A 26,303-nucleotide genomic window follows, 5' to 3' on the forward strand; every position below is an offset into this window, starting at 1 on the left:
ATATGTAGCGTACCGGGCTTCAGGGCCTCCTCCAGACCGTGGTAGTAGGACCAGTTCTCAGCGTTTCTCTCCTGTAGACCGCTGTAGCTTCATCCAGACGATCCAGGTTCAAAAACACACTCCTACAGGTGGGAATACACCGTTAGAGATCTCTGTGTTCCAGGTGTGAGTGACATACGGAGAGACGGTGAGAGGCTTCAGTCTTGGTTTCTTTGTGGATCCAAATAAAGAAATCAAATGTGTGTGATGGCTGCAAACACACACACACACACACACACACACACACACACACACACACACACACACACACACACACACACACACACACACACACACACACACACCTCATGTCTCCTCGACGGCCAGTTTGTCACAGAACTGTTCCATGTAGGTGGTGAGGTGGTCCAGAGCCTCCCTGTAGAGTCCAGCCTCTCTCAGGACCTGGTTCTGGTACAGCAGCTCACTGTACTCACAGTTCAGCTTGTCTGGAGACGTCTAGGAGAGAGGTTATAACAGGGTTATGTAGTGTCTATGGTTCTGGTACAGCAGCAGCTCACAGTTCACCTGGTCTGGAAACGTCTAGGAGAGAGGTTATAACAGGGTTATGTAGTGTCTATGGTCCTGGTACAGCAGCAGCTCACTGTACTCATAGTCCACCTTGTCTGGAAAAGTCTAGGAGAGAGAGGTTATAACTGGGTTATGTAGTATTATGTAGTGTCTATGGTTCTGGTACAGCAGCAGCTCACTGTACTCATAGTCCACCTTGTCTGGAAAAGTCTAGGAGAGAGAGGTTATAACTGGGTTATGTAGTGTCTATGGTTCTGGTACAGCAGCAGCTCACTGTACTCATAGTCCACCTTGTCTGGAAAAGTCTAGGAGAGAGAGGTTATAACTGGGTTATGTAGTGTCTATGGTTCTGGTACAGCAGCAGCTCACTGTACTCATAGTCCACCTTGTCTGGAAAAGTCTAGGAGAGAGAGGTTATAACTGGGTTATGTAGTATTATGTAGTGTCTATGGTTCTGGTACAGCAGCAGCTCACTGTACTCATAGTCCACCTTGTCTGGAGACGTCTAGGAGAGAGAGGTTATAACAGGGTAATAACAGAGTTATGTAGTGTAATAACAGGGTTACGTTATGTAGTGTCTATGGTTCAGATAGAGCAGCAGCTTGCTGTACTCGTGGGGAGGTGAAACAGAAAAACAGAGAGAGGGAAAGTGAGAGAGATGGAGAAAGAGAGGCGAGAGACAACTATAAAATCCTTCAACATCACAGGCTTCATCATGTACATGTTTACATAGAGCACCACTTCAGTAGAACTACATGCTGGCTGGGACAAAGGCAGGAAGCAGGTTGGTCTTATCAGGAAGCCCAGAGAGCACGCTCTATTGCGGTCGTGACAGACACGCCACACAGATTTACATCACCTTAGAGGCACAGGCTGACTGACTATACTGTGTCGCACCGTCAGCTAGCTTTACTGTGTCGCACCGTCAGCTAGCTTTACTGTGTCGCACCGTCAGCTAGCTTTACTGTGTCGCACCGTCAGCTAGCTTTACCGAGTCGTACCGTCAGCTAGCTTTACCGAGTCGTACCGTCAGCTAGCTTTACCGAGTCGTACCGTCAGCTAGCTTTACTGTGTCGTACCGTCAGCTAGCTTTACTGTGTCGCACCGTCAGCTAGCTTTACTGTGTCGCACCGTCAGCTAGCTTTACTGTGTCGCACCGTCAGCTAGCTTTACTGTGTCGCACCGTCAGCTAGCTTTACTGTGTCGTACCGTCAGCTAGCTTTACTGAGTCGTACCGTCAGCTAGCTTTACTGTGTCGTACCGTCAGCTAGCTTTACTGTGTCGTACCGTCAGCTAGCTTTACTGTGTCGCACCGTCAGCTAGCTTTACTGTGTCGCACCGTCAGCTAGCTTTACTGTGTCGTACCGTCAGCTAGCTTTACTGTGTCGTACCGTCAGCTAGCTTTACTGTGTCGTACCGTCAGCTAGCTTTACTGTGTCGTACCGTCAGCTAGCTTTACTGTGTCGTACCGTCAGCTAGCTTTACTGTGTCGTACCGTCAGCTAGCTTTACTGTGTCGTACCGTCAGCTAGCTTTACTGTGTCGCACCGTCAGCTAGCTTTACTGTGTCGTACCGTCAGCTAGCTTTACTGTGTCGCACCGTCAGCTAGCTTTACTGTGTCGTACCGTCAGCTAGCTTTACTGTGTCGTACCGTCAGCTAGCTTCACTGTAACTCAGACCGTAAACTGATGAGGGAAAACACTTTGTTGTGAGTGGTAGTCATACATTATGTTCTCAATGCTCCTACTATTGCACTAGAGCAGTGGTTTCCTCTCCTCGTCTCCTTTCCTTCCTCCTGCTCTTGTCTCTCTAAAACAGGGCCATGACTGGCTCACACATACTAATCATATGCATATACTATATTCCTGGCACGAGTAGCAGGGCGCTGAAATGTTGCGCGATTTTTAACAGAATGTTCGAAAAAGTAGAGGGTCGACTTAAGAGGTTAAATAAATCCTAAATGAATAAATACATGGTTTTCAGAAACAAGGAGAGGAAGCCATTTTGGATTAGTGGTGTGAACGGTGTGTGTACACAGTGTGTACCAAAATCCCCGATTCCTTTAGAAAAACATTCCCTATTCCCTTAATCCTTGCTCTCTTTCCATGACACGTATATGCATCGCTAATGATTTTTATGATGATTTTTTTTCTCAATAAATTGACAGTTATGACATAAGCCTGGGACAGACCAAGGACAGACTGATTCAGCTCATAGGTTGGCTTGTCTCTGGACATACCGTACCTGTTGTGTTTTCCTGAACTCCTCTACTATCTTGGCAGCCATCTCGTAGTCCTCTAGGAGGCGATGGCGTAGCCGATCCATGAAGCACTCTGGGCTGGCCGCAGCAACTGGTACCTCGTCTCCTACAGGGGGAACAAGGAGAAGTTAGCCATTAGCTTAGCATAGTGCGCTAGTCTCTCATAGGGAAACAATGAGAGAGGGGCAAGCAAGTGAGCGGTTGGCTTAGCATCAAGTTCCTGTTCCTTTAACTTAAAATCTTCTGTCCTCCCTTCCGTGAAGTAACCTGATCTCACCAATGAGAAAACAAAGGCAGCAACAAAAAAAGAGAGAGAGCTTGGCAGAGGAGGAAGTAGATTTTTGTTTCTGCTGAGTCATGTTGACAATGCTAGAATATGCTGACACTAACTGACTTTCCCAGTTAAATAAATACTAGAGACATGTGCTGTTTTAAATGAGTTAAGTCTGCTAATATGGCCTACTGCTAACAGGACAACTGATAGAAACAACATTCTAGTAGTAGTTTAAAATAAAACATTTACGCACATTAATGTTATAAACATATCGTTCAATTGATCTTTATCATGATAATTCTGTAAATGTGTTGTGAAATTGATTGTTGAGTATGTGTGTTGCGGTGTGTCTGTTGTGGTGTGTGTGCTGACTGGAGGCTGGGTCTAGTCTGTGTGTGTGTGTGTCTGTTGTGGTGTGTGTGCTGACTGGAGGCTAGGTCTAGCCTGTGTGTGTGTGTGTGTGTGCTGACTGGAAGCTAGGTGTAGCCTGTGTGTGTGTGTGTGTGTGTGTGTGTGTGTGTGTGTGTGTGTGTGTGTGTGTGTGCTGACTGGAGGCTAGGTCTAGCCTGTGTGTGTAGTGGCGTGTGTGTGTGTGTGTGCTGACTGGAGGCTGGGTCTAGCCTGTGTGTGTGTGTGTGTGTGTGTGTGTGTGTGTTGACTGGAGGCTAGGTCTAGCCTGTGTGTGTAGTGGATTGTGTGTGTGTGTGTGTGCTGACTGGAGGCTGGGTCTAGCCTGTGTGTGTGTGTGTGTGTGTGTGTGTGTGTGTGTGTGTGTGTGTGTGTGTGTGTGTGTGTGTGTGTGTGTGTGTGTGTGTGTGTGTGTGTGTGTGTGTGTGTGTGTGACTGGAGGCTGGGTCTAGCCTGTGTGTGTGTGCTGACTGGAGGCTGGGTCTAGCCTGTGTGTGTAGTGGTGTGTGTGTGTGTGTATGTGTGTGACTGGAGGCTGGGTCTAGCCTGTGTGTGTGTGCTGACTGGAGGCTGGGTCTAGCCTGTGTGTGTAGTGGATTGTGTGTGTGTGTGTGCTGACTGGAGGCTGGGTCTAGCCTGTGTGTGTGTGTGTGTGTGTGTGTGTGTGTGTGTGTGTGTGTGTGTGTGTGTGTGTGTGTGTGTGTGTGTGTGTGTGTGTGTGTGTGTGTGTGTGTGTGTGTGTGTGTGTGTGTGTGTGGCTGGAGGCTGGGTCTAGCCTGTGTGTGTGTGCTGACTGGAGGCTGGGTCTAGCCTGTGTGTGTAGTGGTGTGTGTGTGTGTGTATGTGTGTGACTGGAAGCTGGGTCTAGCCTGTGTGTGTAGTGGTGTGTGTGTGTGTGTATGTGTGTGACTGGAAGCTGGGTCTAGCCTGAGATAACATATCAGTGCAGGGCCTTAGCTGCTGGAAATGTCAGCACAGATTTCACTCATGCGTGTGTGTGGGTGGGAGAGCCAGTCACGGCCCTGTTTTAGAGACAAGAGCAGGGCTCTGCTACTTAATGTCAAACGGGTGAGAGAGAGAGTGTGTGTGTGTGTGTGTGGGTGGGAGAGCCAGTCACGGCCCTGTTTTAGAGAGACAAGAGCAGGGCTCTGCTACTTAATGTCAAACGGGTGAGAGAGAGTGTGTGTGTGTGGGAGAGCCAGTCACGGCCCTGTTTTAGAGAGACAAGAGCAGGGCTCTGCTACTTAATGTCAAACGGGTGAGAGAGTGTGTGTGTGTGTGTGTGTGTGTGTGTGTGTGTGTGTGTGTGTGTGTGTGGGTGGGAGAGCCAGTCACGGCCCTGTTTTAGAGAGACAAGAGCAGGGCTCTGCTACTTAATGTCAAACGGGTGAGAGTGTGTGTGTGTGTGTGTGTGTGTGTGTGTGTGTGTGTGTGTGGGTGGGAGAGCCAGTCACGGCCCTGTTTTAGAGAGACAAGAGCAGGGCTCTGCTACTTAATGTCAAACGGGTGAGAGTGTGTGTGTGTGTGTGTGTGTGTGTGTGTGTGTGTGTGTGTGTGTGTGTGGGTGGGAGAGCCAGTCACGGCCCTGTTTTAGAGAGACAAGAGCAGGGCTCTGCTACTTAATGTCAAACGGGTGAGAGAGTGTGTGTGTGTGTGTGTGTGTGTGTGTGTGTGTGTGTGTGTGTGGGTGGGAGAGTAGTCACGGCCCTGTTTTAGAGAGACAAGAGCAGGGCTCTGCTACTTAATGTCAAACGGGTGAGAGAGAGTGTGTGTGTGTGTGTGTGGGTGGGAGAGCCAGTCACGGCCCTGTTTTAGAGAGACAAGAGCAGGGCTCTGCTACTTAATGTCAAACGGGTGAGAGAGAGTGTGTGTGTGTGTGTGTGTGTGTGTGTGTGTGTGTGTGTGGGTGGGAGAGCCAGTCACGGCCCTGTTTTAGAGAGACAAGAGCAGGGCTCTGCTACCTAATGTCAAACGGGTGAGAGAGAGTGTGTGTGTGGGTGGGAGAGCCAGTCACGGCCCTGTTTTAGAGAGACAAGAGCAGGGCTCTGCTACCTAATGTCAAACGGGTGAGAGAGAGTGTGTGTGTGGGTGGGAGAGCCAGTCACGGCCCTGTTTTAGAGAGACAAGAGCAGGGCTCTGCTACCTAATGTCAAACGGGTGAGAGAGAGTGTGTGTGTGGGTGGAGAGCCAGTCACGGCCCTGTTTTAGAGAGACAAGAGCAGGGCTCTGCTACTTAATGTCAAACGGGTGAAGAGTGTGTGTGTGTGTGTGTGTGTGTGTGTGTGTGTGTGTGTGTGTGTGGGTGGGAGAGCCAGTCACGGCCCTGTTTTAGAGAGACAAGAGCAGGGCTCTGCTACTTAATGTCAAACGGTGAGAGAGTGTGTGTGTGTGTGTGTGTGTGTGTGTGTGTGTGGGTGGGAGAGCCAGTCACGGCCCTGTTTTAGAGAGACAAGAGCAGGGCTCTGCTACTTAATGTCAAACGGGTGAGAGAGTGTGTGTGTGTGTGTGTGTGTGTGTGTGTGTGTGTGTGTGTGTGTGTGTGTGGGTGGGAGAGCCAGTCACGGCCCTGTTTTAGAGAGACAAGAGCAGGGCTCTGCTACTTAATGTCAAACGGGTGAGAGTGTGTGTGTGTGTGTGTGTGTGTGTGTGTGTGTGTGTGTGTGTGGGTGGGAGAGCCAGTCACGGCCCTGTTTTAGAGAGACAAGAGCAGGGCTCTGCTACTTAATGTCAAACGGGTGAGAGTGTGTGTGTGTGTGTGTGTGTGTGTGTGTGTGTGTGTGTGTGTGTGGGTGGGAGAGCCAGTCACGGCCCTGTTTTAGAGAGACAAGAGCAGGGCTCTGCTACTTAATGTCAAACGGGTGAGAGAGTGTGTGTGTGTGTGTGGGTGGGAGAGCCAGTCACGGCCCTGTTTTAGAGAGACAAGAGCAGGGCTCTGCTACTTAATGTCAAACGGGTGAGAGAGTGTGTGTGTGTGTGTGTGTGTGTGTGTGGGTGGGAGAGCCAGTCACGGCCCTGTTTTAGAGAGACAAGAGCAGGGCTCTGCTACCTAATGTCAAACGGGTGAGAGAGTGTGTGTGTGGGTGGGAGAGCCAGTCACGGCCCTGTTTTAGAGAGACAAGAGCAGGGCTCTGCTACCTAATGTCAAACGGGTGAGAGAGTGTGTGTGTGGGTGGGAGAGCCAGTCACGGCCCTGTTTTAGAGAGACAAGAGCAGGGCTCTTCTACCTAATGTCAAACGGGTGAGAGAGAGTGTGTGTGTGGGTGGGAGAGCCAGTCACGGCCCTGTTTTAGAGAGACAAGAGCAGGGCTCTGCTACTTAATGTCAAACGGGTGAGAGAGTGTGTGTGTGTGTGTGTGTGTGTGTGTGTGTGGGTGGGAGAGCCAGTCACGGCCCTGTTTTAGAGAGACAAGAGCAGGGCTCTGCTACTTAATGTCAAACGGGTGAGAGAGAGTGTGTGTGTGTGTGTGTGTGTGTGTGTGGGTGGGAGAGCCAGTCACGGCCCTGTTTTAGAGAGACAAGAGCAGGGCTCTGCTACTTAATGTCAAACGGGTGAAGAGTGTGTGTGTGTGTGTGTGTGTGTGTGTGTGTGTGGGTGGGAGAGCCAGTCACGGCCCTGTTTTAGAGAGACAAGAGCAGGGCTCTGCTACTTAATGTCAAACGGGTGAGAGAGTGTGTGTGTGTGTGTGTGTGTGTGTGTGTGTGTGTGTGTGTGTGTGTGTGGGTGGGAGAGCCAGTCACGGCCCTGTTTTAGAGAGACAAGAGCAGGGCTCTGCTACTTAATGTCAAACGGGTGAGAGAGTGTGTGTGTGTGTGTGTGTGTGTGTGTGTGTGTGTGTGTGTGGGTGGGAGAGCCAGTCACGGCCCTGTTTTAGAGAGACAAGAGCAGGGCTCTGCTACTTAATGTCAAACGGGTGAGAGAGAGTGTGTGTGTGTGTGTGTGTAATCCTCTGGGAGAGCCAGTCACGGCCCTGTTTTAGAGAGACAAGAGCAGGGCTCTGCTACTTAATGTCAAACGGGTGAGAGAGTGTGTGTGTGTGTGTGTGTGTGTGTGTGTGTGTGTGTGTGTGTGTGTGGGTGGGAGAGCCAGTCACGGCCCTGTTTTAGAGAGACAAGAGCAGGGCTCTGCTACCTAATGTCAAACGGGTGAGAGAGAGTGTGTGTGTGGGTGGGAGAGCCAGTCACGGCCCTGTTTTAGAGAGACAAGAGCAGGGCTCTGCTACCTAATGTCAAACCAGAGAGAGTGTGTGTGTGGGTGGGAGAGCCAGTCACGGCCCTGTTTTAGAGAGACAAGAGCAGGGCTCTGCTACTTAATGTCAAACGGGTGAGAGTGTGTGTGTGTGTGTGTGTGTGTGTGTGTGTGTGTGTGTGTGGGTGGGAGAGCCAGTCACGGCCCTGTTTTAGAGAGACAAGAGCAGGGCTCTGCTACTTAATGTCAAACGGGTGAGAGAGTGTGTGTGTGTGTGTGTGTGTGTGTGTGTGTGTGTGTGTGTGGGTGGGAGAGCCAGTCACGGCCCTGTTTTAGAGAGACAAGAGCAGGGCTCTGCTACTTAATGTCAAACGGGTGAGAGAGAGTGTGTGTGTGTGTGTGTGGGTGGGAGAGCCAGTCACGGCCCTGTTTTAGAGAGACAAGAGCAGGGCTCTGCTACTTAATGTCAAACGGGTGAGAGAGTGTGTGTGTGTGTGTGTGTGTGTGTGTGTGTGTGTGTGTGTGGGTGGGAGAGCCAGTCACGGCCCTGTTTTAGAGAGACAAGAGCAGGGCTCTGCTACTTAATGTCAAACGGGTGAGAGAGAGTGTGTGTGTGTGTGTGTGGTGAAACGGAGAGAGATAGACAGCGAGCGCAAGCATCCTAGCAGAAGCAGGTAACCAATAAGAATGATAGACAACAGACTGACGACACAGTCAATTCAAAACCTATTGTGTAGCCTGGCTAGTGAACTATTTCACCGACACTCATAACTACAAAATGGCCGACAACACAAGAACGGGTGCGTTATTAAACCAATGTTACATACTCCTGTTGTAGAAACGCCTCTCAAGAGCTCAAATTTCATTAACGTTCAAAACATTCCTAGAATAACCTAACTGACCAGTAACGGAATATCTTAACCAGACAAGATTATTTTGATCAGCATGTCTTTGCTAGTTAGCTTGCTTTGAAGTAGCCTACCGTAACCACTTCAAAGTATTTAGTTGGAATTGCAGTATTTTATAGTCCACTATGGGGTAGCCAATCATCCTCCAGGAGAGCCTTAAAGGGCCAGTGTTGTATAGTCCACTATGGGGTAGCCAATCATCCTCCAGGAGAGCCTTAAAGGGCCAGTGTTGTATAGTCCACTATGGGGTAGCCAATCATCCTCCAGGAGAGCCTTAAAGGGCCAGTGTTGTATAGTCCACTATGGGGTAGCCAATCATCCTCCAGGAGAGCCTTAAAGGGCCAGTGTTGTATAGTCCACTATGGGGTAGCCAATCATCCTCCAGGAGAGCCTTAAAGGGACAGTGTTGTATAGTCCACTATGGGGTAGCCAATCATCCTCCAGGAGAGCCTTAAAGGGCCAGTGTTGTATTTTGAGACAGGCTCGACTATGAGGAGAAGCCAATAGACAGAGGATGGACTACATTTCAGTCTGCTTCTCTACAGTAGTAATAATAATGTATTTTTATTTTGATAAGTGGTTCCTTGCAACATTATAATGAGGTAGAAATGGTTTTAACAGACGTTTTCTGACACACTTGGCGGCATCCCGTTTCAGTCACACATCCACAGACTACATCCCAGGCCTGTTTTTAAAAGGTTACAGACATGACTCTGGAGGTCGTTGCGAAGACCTCGTCTGACCAGGTTGTAAGCCTCCTCCTTCTTCCCCAGACAGTTCAGGGTTAAACCCTTCATCGCCAGGGTCTCTGCAGGGTGGGGGAGGGGGAGACAACGAGAGGTCAGTTGAAGCTCGCATCCGCTACAAGACCATGGTGCTTGCCTACGGAGCTGTGAGGGGAACGGCACCTCAGTACCTACAGGCTCTGATCAGGCCCTACACCCAAACAAGGGCACTGCGTTCATCCACCTCTGGCCTGCTCGCCTCCCTACCACTGAGGAAGTACAGTTCCCGCTCAGCCCAGTCAAAACTGTTCGCTGCTCTGGCTCCCCAATGGTGGAACAAACTCCCTCACGACGCCAGGACAGCGGAGTCAATCACCACCTTCCGGAGACACCTGAAACCCCACCTCTTTAAGGAATACCTAGGATAGGATAAAGTAATCCTTCTCACCCCCCCCCTTAAAAGATTTAGATGCACTATTGTAAAGTGGCTGTTCCACTGGATGTCATAAGGTGAATGCACCAATTTGTAAGTCGTCTGATCTCTGCTAAATGACTTAAATGTAATGTAATGTAAATGTCATCGTCAGGGTCTCTGCAGGGAGGGGAGACAACGAGTACCAGGTCATCGTCAGGGTCTCTGCAGGGAGGGGGAGACAACGAGAGGTCATCGTCAGGGTCTCTGCAGGGAGGGGGTGACAACGAGAGGTCATCGTACCAGGGTCTCTGCAGGGAGGGGGAGACAACGAGAGGTCATCGTCAGGGTCTCTGCAGGGAGGGGGTGACAACGAGAGGTCATCGTCAGGGTCTCTGCAGGGAGGGGGTGACAACGAGAGGTCATCGTCAGGGTCTCTGCAGGGAGGGGGTGACAACGAGAGGTCATCGTCAGGGTCTCTGCAGGGTAGGGGGAGACAACGAGAGGTCATCGTCAGGGTCTCTGCAGTGAGGGGGAGACAACGAGAGGTCATCGTCAGGGTCTCTGCAGGGAGGGGGAGACAACGAGAGGTCATCGTCAGGGTCTCTGCAGGGAGGGGGAGACAACGAGAGGTCATCGTCAGGGTCTCTGCAGGGAGGGGGAGACAACGAGAGGTCATCGTCAGGGTCTCTGCAGTGAGGGGGTGACAACGAGAGGTCATCGTCAGGGTCTCTGCAGGGTGGGGGAGACAACGAGAGGTCATCGTCAGGGTCTCTGCAGGGAGGGGGAGACAACGAGAGGTTATCGTCAGGGTCTCTGCAGGGAGGGGGAGACAACGAGAGGTCATCGTCAGGGTCTCTGCAGGGAGGGGGAGACAACGAGAGGCTTTATAAAAGGGGTCTACATCTCCTCACTCCCTTACCTCCATGTTCTGTGAACTTGGGGTGGGACAGGATCTGCTTGCAGAACTTGAGTCCGTTTCTGTGCTGCTTGTGTTCGTAACATCGCTGGGGAGAGAAAGAGAGAGAACAGTTGATCTTCCAGGTGTTTAGAATGGCTGAAAGCCTGCATGTACCTCCACCCCAGGTGTTTAGAATGGCTGAAAGCCTGCATGTACCTCCCACCCCAGGTGTTTAGAATGGCTGAAAGCCTGCATGTACCTCCTACGCCAGGTGTTTAGAATGGCTGAAAGCCTGCATGTACCTCCCACCCCAGGTGTTTAGAATGGCTGAAAGCCTGCATGTACCTCCCACCCCAGGTGTTTAGAATGGCTGAAAGCCTGCATGTACCTCCCACCCCAGGTGTTTTGAATGGCTGAAAGCCTGCATGTACCTCCCACCCCAGGTGTTTTGAATGGCTGAAAGCCTGCATGTACCTCCCACCCCAGGTGTTTTGAATGGCTGAAAGCCTGCATGTACCTCCTACGCCAGGTGTTTAGAATGGCTGAAAGCCTGCATGTACCTCCCACCCCAGGTGTTCTGAATGGCTGAAAGCCTGCATGTACCTCCTACCCCAGGTGTTCTGAATGGCTGAAAGCCTGCATGTACCTCCCACCCCAGGTGTTCTGAATGGCTGAAAGCCTGCATGTACCTCCCACCCCAGGTGTTTAGAATGGCTGAAAGCCTGCATGTACCTCCTACGCCAGGTGTTTTGAATGGCTGAAAGCCTGCATGTACCTCCTACGCCAGGTGTTCTGAATGGCTGAAAGCCTGCATGTACCTCCCACCCCAGGTGTTTAGAATGGCTGAAAGCCTGCATGTACCTCCTACGCCAGGTGTTTAGAATGGCTGAAAGCCTGCATGTACCTCCCACCCCAGGTGTTTTGAATGGCTGAAAGCCTGCATGTACCTCCCACCCCAGGTGTTTAGAATGGCTGAAAGCCTGCATGTACCTCCCACCCCAGGTGTTTTGAATGGCTGAAAGCCTGCATGTACCTCCCACCCCAGGTGTTTGAATGGCTGAAAGCCTGCATGTACCTCCCACCCCAGGTGTTTTGAATGGCTGAAAGCCTGCATGTACCTCCCACCCCAGGTGTTTTGAATGGCTGAAAGCCTGCATGTACCTCCTACGCCAGGTGTTTTGAATGGCTGAAAGCCTGCATGTACCTCCCACCCCAGGTGTTTTGAATGGCTGAAAGCCTGCATGTACCTCCCACCCCAGGTGTTTAGAATGGCTGAAAGCCTGCATGTACCTCCCACCCCAGGTGTTTTGAATGGCTGAAAGCCTGCATGTACCTCCCACGCCAGGTGTTTAGAATGGCTGAAAGCCTGCATGTACCTCCTACCCCAGAGACAATGACTCAGAGAGTCCGTGACAACGTGGTTTGTCACGGTAGAAAAACATTCTTTATTCATTTACCTGAGAAAAGCGGTCTTACCAATACCAAGAGGGAAGTGGGACAAGTGTTGACAAAAAGACACTGATATGAATACCAAGTGTCGTCAAGGCAAAGGGTGGCTACTTGAAAAATCTCAAATCTAAATATATTTTGATTTGTTTAACTTTTTTACTTTGGTTACTACATGATCACGTGTGTGTTATGTCACAGTGTTGATGTCTTCATTATTATTCTAAATGTAGATAATAAAAGTAAAAATAAAGAAAAACCCTGGAATGACTTGGTGTTCTCAAACTTTTGACTGGTACTGTGTGTGTGTGTGTGTGTGTGTGTGTGTGTGTGTGTGTGTGTGTGTGTGTGTGTGTGTGTGTGTGTGTGTGTGTGTGTGTGTGTGAGTGTGTGAGTGAGTGAGTGAGTGAGTGAGTGGTGGTGAGTGAGTGTGTGAGTGAGTGTGGTTCTTGTGTTTTTTGGAGCGTGTGTGTGTGTGTGTGTGACCCCTTCAACCCCAGTACCGACACCTTCAACCCCCGTACCGACACCTTCAACCCCGTACCGACCCCTTCAACCCCAGTAACGACACCTTCAACCCCGTACCGACACCTTCAACCCCGTAACGACACCTTCAACCCCGTACCGACACCTTCAACCCCGTACCGACACCTTCAACCCCCGTACCGACACCTTCAACCCCGTAACGACACCTTCAACCCCGTACCGACACCTTCAACCCCGTACCGACACCTTCAACCCCCGTACCGACACCTTCAACCCCGTACCGACACCTTCAACCCCCGTACCGACACCTTCCACCCCGTACCGACACCTTCCACCCCGTACCCGACACCTTCCACCCCGTACCGACACCTTCCACCCCGTACCGACACCTTCCACCCCGTACCGACACCTTCCACCCCGCACCATCCACCCCCGACACCTTCCACCCCGTACCCACACCTTCCACCCGCACCTTCCACCCCGTACCGCACCTTCCACCCCGTACCGACCCAGTCAACCCCAGTACCGACCCCTTCAACCCCAGTACCGACCCCTTCAACCCCAGTACCGACCCCTTCAACCCCAGTACCGACCCCTTCAACCCCAGTAACGACCCCTTCAACCCCAGTAACGACCCCTTCAACCCCAGTAACGACCCCTTCAACCCCAGTAACGACCCCTTCAACCCCAGTAACGACCCCTTCAACCCCGTAACGACCCCTTCAACCCCAGACCCCTTCAACCTAGTAACGACCCCTTCAACCTCGTAACGACCCCTTCAACCCCGTAACGACCCCTTCAACCCCGTAACGACCCCTTCAACCCCGTAACGACCCCTTCAACCCCGTAACGACCCCTTCAACCCCGTAACGACCCCTTCAACCCCGTAACGACACCTTCAACCCCGCAACGACACCTTCCACCCCGCAACGACACCTTCCACCCCGCAACGACACCTTCAACCCCGTAACGACACCTTCAACCCCGTAACGACCCCTTCAACCCCGCAACGACACCTTCCACCCCGCACGACACCTTCCACCCCGCACCGACACCTTCCACCCCGCAACGACACCTTCAAACCCGCAACGACACCTTCAACCCCGTAACGACCCCTTCAACCCCGTAACGACACCTTCCACCCCGCAACGACACCTTCAACCCCGCAACGACCCTTCCACCCCGCAACGACACCTTCCACCCCGCAACGACACCTTCAAACCTGCAACGACACCTTCCACCCCGTACCGACACCTTCCACCCCGTAACGACACCTTCAACCCCGCAACGACACCTTCAACCCCGCAACGACACCTTCCACCCCGCAACGACCCCTTCAACCCCGTAACGACACCTTCAACCCCGCAACGACACCTTCAAACCCGACACCTTCAACCCCGCAACGACACCTTCAAACCCGCAACGACACCTTCCACCCCGTAACGACCCTTCAACCCCGTACATGTGACTATTACACTCATATATAATCTCATCCATCATGCTGCTACTGCAGACTGGCCACGTGTGTGTGTGTGTGTGAGTGAGTGAGTGAGTGAGTGAGTGAGTGAGTGAGTGAGTGAGTGAGTGAGTGAGTGTGTCAGTCTAAAACACAGCTAAATTACCACCGCTTTCCTCTCAAATAGAAGCTATATTTAGCATCACGCTGTGTTGCTTAATCGCTACAGGGGAGAGAGGGTGGAAGAACGAGGGAGGCAGGGAGGAGATGGAGGGGGAGAGAAAGGGGGATTAACAGATGGCACTTCTGTGGATGTCCTCTTAATATCACTAATGGTGACGACACTGAAGCTTTTCACATATTCTGCTCACATTAGCTAAGATCAAAGTAGAAAAGGCCACACACACACACACACACACACACACACACACACACACACACACACACACACACACACACACACACACACACACACACACACACACACACACACACGCTTCACTGAGAAGTCGCACTCTTTAGTACAAAGTAGACACTTTGATTGACTGAATCTAAACGAATCACCTACCACAAGCTAAGAGACAGGATTCTACCAAGAAACTGTAGACACATTGAGCAGCGAACGACAGGCCACCTCCGTCGTCAGACCCAGAGTGCTGAGGATCGAGGGGCCTCCTCCGTCAGACCCGGTGTTGAGGATCGAGGGGCCGCCTCTGTCGTCAGACCCGGTGTTGAGGATCGAGGGGCCACCTCCGTCGTTAGACCCGGTGTTGAGGATCGAGGGGCCACCTCCTGTCGTCAGACCCGGTGTTGAGGATCGAGGGGCCACCTCCGTCGTCAGACCCAGTGTTGAGGATCGAGGGGCCACCTCTGTCGTCAGACCCGGTGTTGAGGATCGAGGGGCCGCCCTCCGTCGTCAGACCCGGAGTTGAGGATCGAGGGGCCGCCTCTGTCGTCAGACCCGGTGTTGAGGATCGAGGGCCGCCTCTGTCGTCAGACCCGGTGTTGAGGATCGAGGGGCCGCCTCTGTCGTCAGACCCAGAGTTGAGGATCGAGGGGGCCGCCTCCGTCGGCCAGACCCGGTGTTGAGGATCGAGGGGCCGCCCGTCGGTCAGACCCAGAGTTGAGGATCGAGGGGCCGCCTCCGTCGTCAGACCCGGTGTTGAGGATCGAGGCCGCCTCCGTCGTCAGACCCGGTGTTGAGGATCGAGGGGCCGCCCGTCGTCAGACCCGGTGTTGAGGATCGAGGGGCCGCTCCGTCGTCAGACCCGGTGTTGAGGATCGAGGGGCCGCCTCTGTCGTCAGACCCGGTGTTGAGGATCGAGGGGCCGCTCTGTCATCAGACCCGGTGTTGAGGATCGAGGGGCCTCCTCTGTCGTCAGACCCGGTGTTGAGGATCGAGGGGCCGCCTCTGTCGTCAGACCCGGTGTTGAGGATCGAGGGGCCGCCTCTGTCGTCAGACCCGGTGTTGAGGATCGAGGGGCCGCCTCTGTCATCAGACCCGGTGTTGAGGATCGAGGGGCCACCGTCGTCAGACCCGGTGTTGAGGATCGAGGGGCCACCTCCGTCGTCAGACCCGGTGTTGAGGATCGAGGGGCCGCCTGTCTCAGACCCGGTGTTGAGGATCGAGGGCCGCCTCCGTCGTTCAGACCCGGTGTTGAGGATCGAGGGGCCGCCTCTGTCATCAGACCCGGTGTTGAGGATCGAGGGGCCGCCTCTGTCATCAGACCCGGTGCTGAGGATCGAGGGGCCGCCTGTCATCAGACCCGGTGTTGAGGATCGAGGGCCGCCTATCTGTCATCAGACCCGGTGTTGAGGATCGAGGGGCCGCCTCTGTCGTCAGACCCGGTGTTGAGGATCGAGGGGCCGCCTCTGTCGTCAGACCCGGTGTTGAGGATCGAGGGCCGCCTGTCATCAGACCCGGTGCTGAGATGATCGTAGGGGCCGCTCTGTACCAGACCCGGTGTTGAGGATCGAGGGGCCCCTCTGTATGTAGACCCGGTGAATGAGATGAAGTCAGGTCTTTGGTACCAGTCAGTCAGTGAACTGATTATCCCATTCCAGAAAATGTCTGTGTTGATCCGACATCTCCAGAATGATGCTGTCTGTCAGGTCTTATAGAGGGCTTATCATCTAACAGTAACCATTCCAGAATGATGCTGTCTGTCAGGTCTTAGAGAGGGCTTAGCATCTAACAGTAACCATTCCAGAATGATGCTGTCTGTCAGGTCTTATAGAGGGCTTAGCATCTAACAGTAACCATTCCAGAATGATGCTGTCTGTCAGGTCTTATAGAGGGCTTAGCATCTAACAGTAACCATTCCAGAATGATGCTGTCTGTCAGGTCTTATAGAGGGCTTAGCATCTAACAGTAACCATTCCAGAATGATGCTGTCTGTCAGGTCTTATAGAGGGCTTAGCATCTAACAGTAACCATTCCAGAATGATGCTGTCTGTCAGGTCTTATAGAGGGCTTAGCATCTAACAGTAACCATTCCAGAATGATGCTGTCTGTCAGGTCTTATAGAGGGCTTAGCATCTAACAGTAACCCATTCCAGAATGATGCTGTCTGTCAGTGGATTTATAGAGGGGCTTAGCATCCAACAGGTTCTGTCATTCCAGAATGATGCTGTCTGTCAGGTCTAAAGAGGGCTTATCATCTAACAGTAACCAACATGTTCTGTCAAACAGCATGTCTCGGTCAGTGGATTAAAGCATGTAGTCGCTAGGCCTTAGCCTGGGTGCCAGTCAGGTTCTGCTCTCTTTAGCTCCACTATGACAATAGGGAGAAGGCAAAAGCACAAACCAATCAGGGACCAGGCTAGCTAGACCCGTCTCTGGGCCTGTAGCTGGGCCTGTATCTGGGCCAGTAGCTGGGCCTGTATCTTGGTCTAGTAGTAGTAGTCTATAGTAACACAGAGTGAGACAGACACCATGATGTGTCTAGACCTGTCTCTGGGCCCGTATCTGGGCCTAGTAGTCGTCTATAGTAACACAGAGTGAGACAGACACCATGATGTGTCTAGACCTGTCTCTAGGCCCGTAGCTGGGCCTGTATCTGGGCCCAGTAGTAGTAGTAGTAGTCTATAGTAACACAGAGTGAGAGACACCATGATGTGTATAGACCTGTTTCTGGGCCCGTAGCTGGGCCTGTATCTGGGCCCAGTAGTAGTAGTAGTAGTGTATTGTAACACAGAGTGAGAGACACCATGATGTGTCTAGCTAGACCTGTATCTGGGCCCTAGCTGGGCCTAGTATCTAGTAGTAGTAGTAGTCTATAGTAACACAGAGTGAGAGACACCATGATGTGTCTAGACCTGTCTCTGGGCCCGTAGCTGGGCCTGTATCTGGGCCCAGTAGTAGTAGTAGTAGTGTATTGTAACACAGAGTGAGAGACACCATGATGTGTCTAGCTAGACCTGTCTCTGGGCCCGTAGCTGGGCCTGTATCTGGGCCCAGTAGTAGTAGTCTATAGTAACACAGAGTGAGAGACACCATGATGTGTCTAGACCTGTCTCTGGGCCCGTAGCTGGGCCTGTATCTGGGCCCAGTAGTAGTAGTAGTAGTGTATTGTAACACAGAGTGAGAGACACCATGATGTGTCAGGACACATTTGGATCCAGACTTCCCTTGTAGCTTTACCATAAGGTTAGTAACCCCAGGCAACACTTATCTGACGTCTTCAACACTTAGCCTGCCGAATCCCTAAAATAACTCTGCCCAAGGTGCTGTGACGGTACAGAGCAGGGTGAGAGACAGGCAACACTGTGCTGTTGGGGAACACTGCACACACTCACAGTATACCCAAACTACTAGCTTAGACTCCTGGATGGTTGACTGTAACACTGTTCAACCACATATCCTCCTCTCACCCTCCATACAGTCCTAGTCTCCTCCTCTCACCCTCCATACATATCCCTACACAGAATCCTAGTGTTCTCCCTCAACCCACCTCTCTCCCTCCATACAGTCCTAGTCTCCTCCTCCCTCCATACATATCCCTACACAGAATCCTAGTGTTCTCCCTCAACCCACCTCTCTCCCTCCATACAGTCCTAGTCTCCTCCCTCCATACATATCCCTACACAGAATCCTAGTGTTCTCCCTCAACCCACCTCTCTCCCTCCATACAGTCCTAGTCTCCTCCTCCCTCCATACAGTCCAAGTCTCCTCCCTCCCTCCATACAGTCCTAGTGTTCCTCCTCCTCCATACAGTCCTAGTCTCCTCATCCCTCCATACAGTCATAGTCTCCTCCTCCCTCCATACAGTCCTAGTCTCCTCCTCCCTCCATACTGTCCTAGTCTCCTCCTCCCTCCATACTGTCCTAGTCTCCTCCTCCCTCCATACAGTCCTAGTCTCCTCCTCCCTCCATACAGTCCTAGTCTCCTCCTCCCTCCATACAGTCCTAGTCTCCTCCTCCCTCCATACAGTCCTAGTCTCCTCCCTCCATACTGTCCTTGTCTCCTCCCTCCATACAGTCCAAGTCTCCTCCCTCCATACAGTCCTAGTCTCCTCCCTCCATACAGTCCTAGTCTCCTCCCTCCATACAGTCCTAGTCTCCTCCCTCCATACAGTCCTAGTCTCCTCCTCCATACAGTCCTAGTCTCCTCCCTCCATACAGTCCTAGTCTCTCCCTCCATACAGTCCTAGTCTCCTCCTCATCCCCAGCCTATCCCCTCCATACAGTCCTAGTCTTCTCCCTCCAACAGTCCTAGTCTTCTCCCTCCATACAGTCCTAGTCTTCTCCTCCATACAGTCCTAGTCTTCTCCCTCCACACAGTCCTAGTCTTCTCCCTCCATACAGTCCTAGTCTCCTCCCTCCATACAGTCCTAGTGTTCTCCCTCCAACAGTCCTAGTCGCCTCTCCCTCCATACAGTCCTAGTCTCTCCTCCTCCATACAGTCCTAGTCCTAGTTTCCCTCCTCAGTCCTACCTCTCCCTCCATACAGTCCTAGTCTCCTCCTCATCCCCAGCCTCTCTCCCTCCATACAGTACTAGTCTCCTCCCTCCATACAGTCCTAGTCTCCTCCCTCCATACAGTCCTAGTCTCCTCCCTCCTCCCCAGCCTTCTCCCTCCATACAGTCCTAGTCTTCTCCCTCCATACAGTCCTAGTCTTCTCCCTCCATACAGTCCTAGTCTTCTCCCTCCATACAGTCCTAGTCTTCTCCCTCCATACAGTCCTAGTCTTCTCCCTCCATACAGTCCTAGTCTTCTCCCTCCATACAGTCCTAGTCTCCTCCCTCCATACAGTCCTAGTCGCCTTCTCCCTCCATACAGTCCTAGTCGCCTTCTCCCTCCATACAGTCCTAGTCTCCTCCCTCCATACAGTCCTAGTCTTCTCCCTCCATACAGTCCTAGTCTTCTCCCTCCATACAGTCCTAGTCTCCTCCCTCCATACAGTCCTAGTCTCCTCCCTCATCCCCAGCCTTCTCCCTCCATACAGTCCTAGTCTCCTCCCTCCATACAGTCCTAGTCTCCTCCCTCCATACAGTCCTAGTCTCCTCCCTCCATACAGTCCTAGTCTTTTCCTCCATACAGTCCTAGTCTTCTCCCTCCATACAGGTCCTAGTCTCTCCCTCCATACAGTCCTAGTCTTCCTCCCTCCATACAGTCCTAGTCTCCTCCCTCCATACAGTCCTAGTCTTCTCCCTCCATACAGTCCTAGTCTTCTCCCTCCATACAGTCCTAGTCTTCTCCTCCATACAGTCCTAGTCTTCTCCCCCATACAGTCCTAGTCTTCTCCCTCCATACAGTCCTAGTCTCCTCCCTCCATACAGCCCTAGTCTCCTCCCTCCATACAGTCCTAGTCTTCTCCCTCCATACAGTCCTAGTCTCCTCCCTCCATACAGTCCTAGTCTTCTCCCTCCATACAGTCCTAGTCTTCTCCTCCATACAGTCCTAGTCTCCTCCCTCCATACAGTCCTAGTCTTCTCCCTCCATACAGTCCTAGTCTTCTCCCTCCATACAGTCCTAGTCTTCTCCCTCCATACAGTCCTAGTCTTCTCCCTCCATACAGTCCTAGTCTTCTCCCTCCATACAGTCCTAGTCTTCTCCCTCCATACAGTCCTAGTCTTCTCCCTCCATACAGTCCTAGTCTTCTCCCTCCATACAGTCCTAGTCTTCTCCACCCATACAGTCCTAGTCTTCTCCACCCATACAGTCCTAGTCTTCTCCACCCATACAGTCCTAGTCGCCTTCTCCCTCCATACAGTCCTAGTCTCCTCCCTCCATACAGTCCTAGTCTTCTCCCTCCATACAGTCCTAGTCTTCTCCCTCCATACAGTCCTAGTCTTCTCCACCCATACAGTCCTAGTCTTCTCCACCCATACAGTCCTAGTCTCCTCCCCCACACTGCCCTAGTCTCCTCCCTCCATACAGTCCTAGTCTTCTCCCTCCATACAGCCCTAGTCTCCTCCCTCCATACAGTCCTAGTCTTCTCTCTCTCCAAGTCTTGAGGATTCTTCTCCAGCCCTGTTCTAATATACCTAATCAGCTGCTGATCAGGACCACGAATAGGCCTAGATGCATCAGGTGTGTTTTAAATGGCATATATTATTATTATATTATTTTAGTACAGCGCTGGGTTGTAACAAAGACCTGCGCTGTGCCGACCCAGTAGCTCTCCGGGAGGGTTTGGCCAAAGAGATAGCCTGGGTTCTGATTCTACGTACGGTGGGTTAGTCAGACATCTCTTGCACATGGTGATGAGTTGAATCCCCTGGTGACACCTGACAGGAAGCCACCAGGCTCAGACCAGGAAGTACTTAATTGACTTGTGTGTGTTTCACAGTAAACCTCCCTCTAGTGCAGGGAGGGGCAACTTGATGGGGGCTCAGAAAAAACCTTAACTCATCATGAGGGCAGTTCCTCCTGGGTAGGGTACATCCAACCCCCAGCCTCTTGACAGTGGAGAGAAATTATTTATGTTTTAAAGTTAATTTGGCACAAATCTACACATTTTGCCATGGGGGTGTAGAGAAAATGTTGCTGTTTTAAAGCAAGTTTGTTGCAATTCTACACATTTTGCGATGAGACAGAGAGAATATTTTGCAATATTACACATTTTGCCACAGGGTGGAGAGAAATGTTTGTGGTTTTTAATATGATATCATAGTGAGACTGACTAACAAAATCAATGGGAAACTACCCTGGCCAGTAATTCGACCATGATACCGAGGTTAGCTAGCTGGCCACTAAACACATTTAGCAACCTATATTTGTTTTTGCTTACAAGGGCAATTAAACAAAAAAAAAAGTAATATTTTTTTTACCTTTATTTAACCAGGCAAGTCAGTTAGGAACACATTCTTATTTTCAATGACGGCCTGGGAACAGTGGGTTAACTGCCTGTTCAGGGGCAGAACGACAGATTTGTACCTTGTCAGCTCGGGGGTTTGAACTCGCAACCTTCCGGTTACTAGTGCAACGCTCTAACCACTAGGCTACGCTGCCGCGCTGACTGAAATTACAAGGGCTAACTGACTGACATTACAAGGGATAACTGACTGACATTACAAGGGATAACTGACTGACATTACAAGGGATAACTGACTGACATTACTAGGCTACGCTGTCGCCCTGACTGAAATTACAAGGGCTAAATGACTGACTACCAGTGACTGACATTACAAGAGAAACTGCTGATGCACAACCACATTTCGACATGGCACCTTGTGTGTTCTACTATACTAATAGAACAATAGTGTTCTACCGTACTAATATAACAAGAGTGTTCTACTATACTAATAGAACAATAGTGTTCTACCATACTAATAGAACAATAGTGTTCTACCATACTAATAGAACAATAGTGTTCTACCATACTAATAGAACAATAGTGTTCTACCATACTAATAGAACAATAGTGTTCTACCATACTAATAGAACAATAGTGTTCTACCATACTAATAGAACAATAGTGTTCTACCATACTAATAGAACAATAGTGTTCTACCATACTAATAGAACAATAGTGTTCTACCATACTAATAGAACAATAGTGTTCTACCATACTAATAGAACAATAGTGTTCTACCATACTAATAGAACAATAGTGTTCTACTATACTAATAGAACAATAGTGTTCTACCATACTAATAGAACAATAGTGTTCTACTATACTAATAGAACAATAGTGTTCTACCATACTAATAGAACAATAGTGTTCTACCATACTAATAGAACAATAGTGTTCTACCATACTAATAGAACAATAGCGTTCTACCATACTAATAGAACAATAGTGTTCTACCATACTAATAGAACAATAGTGTTCTACCATACTAATAGAACAATAGTGTTCTACCATACTAATAGAACAATAGTGTTCTACCATACTAATAGAACAATAGTGTTCTACCATACTAATAGAACAATAGTGTTCTACCATACTAATAGAACAATAGTGTTCTACCATACTAATAGAACAATAGTGTTCTACCATACTAATAGAACAATAGTGTTCTACCATACTAATAGAACAATAGTGTTCTACCATACTAATAGAACAATAGTGTTCTACCATACTAATAGAACAATAGTGTTCTACCATACTAATAGAACAATAGTGTTCTACCATACTAATAGAACAATAGTGTTCTACCATACTAATAGAACAATAGTGTTCTACCATACTAATAGAACAATAGTGTTCTACCATACTAATAGAACAATAGTGTTCTACCATACTAATAGAACAATAGTGTTCTACCAACAATAGTGTTCTACCATACTAATAGAACAATAGTGTTCTACCATACTATACTAATAGAACAATAGTGTTCTACCATACTAATAGAACAATAGTGTTCTACCATACTAATAGAACAATAGTGTTCTACCATACTAATAGAACAATAGTGTTCTACCATACTAATAGAACAATAGTGTTCTACCATACTAATAGAACAATAGTGTTCTACCATACTAATAGAACAATAGTGTTCTACCATACTAATAGAACAATAGTGTTCTACTATACTAATAGAACAATAGTGTTCTACCATACTAATAGAACAATAGTGTTCTACCATACTAATAGAACAATAGTGTTCTACCATACTAATAGAACAATAGTGTTCTACCATACTAATAGAACAATAGTGTTCTACCATACTAATAGAACAATAGTGTTCTACCATACTAATAGAACAATAGTGTTCTACCATACTAATAGAACAATAGTGTTCTACCATACTAATAGAACAATAGTGTTCTACCATACTAATAGAACAATAGTGTTCTACCTATATACTAGAACAATAGAACAATAGTGTTCTACCATACTAATAGAACAATAGTGTTCTACTATACTAATAGAACAATAGTGTTCTACCATACTAATAGAACAATAGTGTTCTACCATACTAATAGAACAATAGAGTTCTACCATACTAATAGAACAATAGTGTTCTACCATACTAATAGAACAATAGTGTTCTACCATACTAATAGAACAATAGTGTTCTACCATACTAATAGAACAATAGTGTTCTATCTTGTGTGTTCTACTATTCTACTTGGCAACAGTAAGTTGAGACCCCCTGAGGTCCCTGAAAACAAAAGCATTTGCTAGAAGGTACGTAGCTGAAAAACAAACCTGTTCCAGGATCTATACTGAGAAAGACAAAACATACATACATCCTATAACATGCTACTGGCCAAGGGCTGATCAGTATGTACTACCAGACATCAGTTAGCGACAGGGATGACATGTGTCCCACCAAACAGAAGCATCACAACAAACACTGGTGTCAAAAAAAAAACTAAAGAGAATTTCTGCTTTGAAAGTTTTCCCAGGAAGAGTTGAGTTCAGGCCTAGATGAGCAGCTAACTCCCAGCGGTCATTCTGCAAGATAACTAGCTACATTCTCTAACTAGTAACTAGTTGGCACAACTTTACAAAACACAGCCAAGTTAGCTAGAAACCACAAAAGCAGCACCAAACATGTCAGCTGGCTGGAATTGCTGACACGGGACACGGCTTTATTGTTTGTATGGAAAGCTTATGTATGACTACTTAGACAACAAATATAGTTAGTCATCTAGATAAAAACAGCTCTGATGTGGTTTTACTTAGCTACCTAGCTAGTTACTTAAGCTAGATATCTCCAGTTAACTAACTAGTTAACGTAGTTACAGTAGCTAAGACAACTTGCTACTAACTAACTAACTATACCCCATTTGAAGATGACAGTTTTGTTCCTAAGTAACTGCAGCTAACTAGCTCGTAAACTAAATGTACCTCTGATATTAGTTCATTTAACGTTATATGTTGTATTGTCACATACACCAGATAGGTGTCGTATGTTATATGTTGTATTGTCACATACACCAGATAGGTGTTATATGTTATATGTTGTATTGTCACATACACCAGATAGGTGTTATATGTTATATTGTCACATACACCAGACAGGTGTCGTATGTTATATGTTGTATTGTCACATACACCAGATAGGTGTCATATGTTATATGTTGTATTGTCACATACACCAGATAGGTGTCTATGTTATATGTTATATTGTCACATACACCAGATAGGTGTTATATGTTATATGTTGTATTGTCACATACACCAGATAGGTGTTATATGTTATATGTTGTATTGTCACATACACCAGATAGGTGTCCTATGTTATATGTTATATTGTCACATACACCAGATAGGTGTTATATGTTATATGTTGTATTGTCACATACACCAGATAGGTGTCCTATGTTATATGTTATATTGTCACATACACCAGATAGGTGTCATATGTTATATGTTATATTGTCACATACACCAGATAGGTGTTATATGTTATATGTTGTATTGTCACATACACCAGATAGGTGTTATATGTTGTATTGTCACATACACCAGATAGGTGTCCTATGTTATATGTTATATTGTCACATACACCAGATAGGTGTTATATGTTATATGTTATATTGTCACATACACCAGATAGGTGTTATATGTTATATGTTATATTGTCACATACACCAGATAGGTGTTATATGTTGTATTGTCACATACACCAGATAGGTGTCCTATGTTATATGTTGTATTGTCACATACACCAGATAGGTGTTATATGTTATATGTTGTATTGTCACATACACCAGATAGGTGTTATATGTTATATGTTATATTGTCACATACACCAGATAGGTGTTATATGTTATATGTTGTATTGTCACATACACCAGATAGGTGTTATATGTTGTATTGTCACATACACCAGATAGGTGTTATATGTTATATGTTGTATTGTCACATACACCAGATAGGTGTTATATGTTATATGTTGTATTGTCACATACACCAGATATGTTATATGTTGTATTGTCACATACACCAGATAGGTGTTATATGTTATATTGTCACATACACCAGATAGGTGTTATGTTATATGTTATATTGTCACATACACCAGATAGGTGTTATATGTTATATATTGTCACATACACCAGATAGTGTATATGTTATATGTTGTATTGTCACATACACCAGATAGGTGTTATATGTTGTATTGTCACATACACCAGATAGGTGTCCTATGTTATATGTTGTATTGTCACATACACCAGATAGGTGTTATATGTTATATGTTGTATTGTCACATACACCAGATAGGTGTTATATGTTATATGTTGTATTGTCACATACACCAGATAGGTGTTATATGTTATATGTTGTATTGTCACATACACCAGATAGGTGTTATATGTTATATTGTCACATACACCAGATAGGTGTTATATGTTATATGTTGTATTGTCACATACACCAGATAGGTGTTATATGTTATATGTTATATTTATGTTATATGTTATATTGTCACATACACCAGATAGGTGTTATATGTTATATGTTGTATTGTCACATACACCAGATAGGTGTTATATGTTATATAGGTGTCCTATGTTATTGTATTGTCACATACACCAGATAGGTGTTATATGTTATATGTTGTATTGTCACATACACCAGATAGGTGTCCTATGTTATATGTTATATTGTCACATACACCAGATAGGTGTTATATGTTGTATTGTCACATACACCAGATAGGTGTCATATGTTATATGTTGTATTGTCACATACACCAGATAGATATGGTGTCACATATAGGTTATATGTTATGTTGTATTGTCACATACACCAGATAGGTGTTATATGTTGTATTGTCACATACACCAGATAGGTGTTATATGTTGTATTGTCACATACACCAGATAGGTGTTATATGTTATATTGTCACATACACCAGATAGGTGTTAT

At 48.2% G+C, this 26,303-nt stretch overlaps 1 long non-coding RNA gene across 1 annotated transcript; it reads right to left on the bottom strand.

Annotated features, from left to right (window-relative positions):
* Window positions 1-10,872: 10,872 nt before the first annotated feature.
* Window positions 10,873-11,875, bottom strand: LOC127920684 (uncharacterized). Its single transcript, XR_008106956.1, has 3 exons — window positions 11,803-11,875; window positions 11,073-11,631; window positions 10,873-10,943 (listed from the first exon to the last, which is right to left on the bottom strand). It is a non-coding gene; the product is annotated as an uncharacterized LOC127920684 (long non-coding RNA).
* Window positions 11,876-26,303: the final 14,428 nt, after the last annotated feature.

Source organism: Oncorhynchus keta, unplaced genomic scaffold, assembly GCF_023373465.1.
Source record: "Oncorhynchus keta strain PuntledgeMale-10-30-2019 unplaced genomic scaffold, Oket_V2 Un_contig_20252_pilon_pilon, whole genome shotgun sequence".
In the NCBI taxonomy this organism is placed as follows: domain Eukaryota; kingdom Metazoa; phylum Chordata; class Actinopteri; order Salmoniformes; family Salmonidae; genus Oncorhynchus; species Oncorhynchus keta.